At 46.9% G+C, this 2500-nt stretch overlaps 1 protein-coding gene across 1 annotated transcript in view; it reads left to right on the forward strand.

Moving 5' to 3' along the window:
* The window catches only part of mv (lysosomal-trafficking regulator mauve), a 105406-nt gene that overhangs the window by 45284 nt on the left and 57622 nt on the right, over positions 1 to 2500 (forward strand). The window lies entirely within an intron of this gene.

Here is a 2500-nt window from a genome sequence, read left to right on the forward strand (position 1 = left end):
CCCTCTCCCCCCCTTCGCCTCACTCACATACACTCTCCTCGTCAGTCTCTCATTCTCCATCCTCTCCACTCCATCCCTCCATCTCATCCTTGGCCTCCCCCTCCCTCTCCCCCCTTCCACCTCACTCATACTCTCCTCGTCAGTCTCTCACTCTCCATCCTCTCCATTCCATCCCTCCATCTCATCCTTGGCCTCCCCCTCCCTCTTCCACCTCACTCACATACACTCTCCTCGTCAGTCTCTCATTCTCCATCCTCTCCACCCCATCCCTCCATCTCATCCTTGGTCTCCCCCTCCCTCTCCCCCCTTCCACCTCACTCACATACACTCTCCTCGTCAGTCTCTCATTCTCCATCCTCTCCACCCCATCCCTCCATCTCATCCTTGGCCTCCCCCTCCCTCTCCCCCCTTCCACCTCACACACTCTCCTCGTCAGTCTCTCACTCTCCATCCTCTCCACTCCATCCCTCCATCTCATCCTTGGTCTCCCCCTCCCTCTCCCCCCTTCCACCTCACTCACACTCTCCTCGTCAGTCTCTCATTCTCCATCCTCTCCACTCCATCCCTCCATCTCATCCTTGGCCTCCCCCTCCCTCTCCCCCCTTCCACCTCACTCACACTCTCCTCGTCAGTCTCTCATTCTCCATCCTCTCCACTCCATCCCTCCATCTCATCCTTGGCCTCCCCCTTCCTCTTCCACCTCACTCACATACACTCTCCTCGTCAGTCTCTCATTCTCCATCCTCTCCACCCCATCCCTCCATCTCATCCTCGGCCTCCCCCTCCCTCTCCTCAACCTCAGCAGTTAATATGGCCCTTGTACTTTTTGTTTACGCAAGGAAGAATGTGAGGTATTGTTTTTGAATGAGTTTGTTTGTTTTTGAGTTTGAGTGTTTGTTTCCGTGTTTGTGAGCAACATTATGGAAAAACGGCTGAAGGAAATCACAGGAAACGTTCAGGAATTGTTGCCATTGGTCCCGAAAGAAAAAGGGTTAAATTTTGGTGGGAATCACATGACCTTGAAGGGTCAGAATCAAGGTCACGTATTTTCAAAGGGCTATAACTTGAAACCAGTTAAGGTAGAGATAATTGCTATAGTCAACACACAGGAACTCTTAGTATGGACTTCTATTTGACACCATGACCTTTGACCTTAAGTGACTTTATAAGGTCAAAATCAAGGTCACGTATTTTCAGAGGCCTATAACCTGAAAAGAGTTAAGATAGAGTTAATTGCTATAGTCAACATACAGGAACTCGTGATATGGCCATTCGTTTGACACCATGACCTTTGACCTTAAGTGACCTATTGCACGAAACTGACTGAAGAGAGAGATTTACTTTTATGAAGATATAGGAAGTCCACTCACTCGATGTAGTGCTGCCTACTTCTTCCTTAGCCTTTATCATTCTTTTTCTGTGCCTGTCCTCCTATCTATCTATCTATCTATCTATTGCTAGACGCCATAATCCCGTAAGGGATGGCCGTTTGTCTTTGAGTTACTTGTTTTACAGGGAGGGGCACTAACCCTCCACCAACCCACTTGTTGACACGTAGGGAGCACGTATGGTTTGGTTATATGGTTACCACCCAGCGTTGTAAATGGTTTCTTGGCTTACAGGAAACCATTAGGCTTGTCACTCAATGTAAAGCCACCTGTAAAGGAAAGAAAAGCAATAAGAAGTGACAGGAAAGATGGGAGAAATAGGAAGAGAGGAGGACAGACACTGACAGTAAATGGCAGTATCGATTCAGTATTTAACAGCAATAAAATAACTGCTGTCAGGCGAGGTTTGTTGGGTCTGGTTGTATTTTATTTTTAAGTACACTGTGGTATTTAAAATTCACAGATTTATAATGACCTGCATGTCATTACAGAAATAAAACCGGTAAGGAAGAGGTGTTAAGCTTCCTAACCACACAATAATATCACCTTATACCTATCACATCTGTCTCTAAACCAGCCTAACCCAACCCAACCCAACCCAGCCCAACCCAACCCAGCCCAACCCAACCCAACCCAACCCAAAGCAATCAGAAATAAACCAGTAAAGAAGAGGTGTTAAGCTTCCTAACCACACAAGAATATCACTTTAAAATCATCACATTCGTCTCTAAACCAACCCAACCCAACCCAACCCAACCCATCCCAACCCAACCCCCAGTCAGAAATAAACCAGTAAGGAAGAGGTGTTTGTAAGCATCCTAACTACCTTTTTTTTTTAATGCAAGGAAGAAGGAACCCAAGGCCAGGAGCCCGCAAACCGTTCCTTCCAAGAAAAAACAAAAACAATACAAAAGAGAGCCAAATTCAAGATCCGTTCATTTCGAGATGCCTGGACACACTGCGTTTGAAAGACTGGAGATCATAGGAAGTAAGAAATACGGACAGAGGGAGACAGTTCCAGAGTTGACCTGCCTGAAAAAACTGCCGTTAAGTGTGACTGAGGATGTGGAGAGGATGGAGAGTGAGAGACTGACGAGGAGAGTGTGTGAGTG

The sequence above is a fragment of the Coenobita brevimanus genome, chromosome 31 (assembly GCF_032717465.1).
Source record: "Coenobita brevimanus isolate Jiangsu-jjx chromosome 31, ASM3271746v2, whole genome shotgun sequence".
In the NCBI taxonomy this organism is placed as follows: Eukaryota; Metazoa; Arthropoda; class Malacostraca; order Decapoda; family Coenobitidae; genus Coenobita; species Coenobita brevimanus.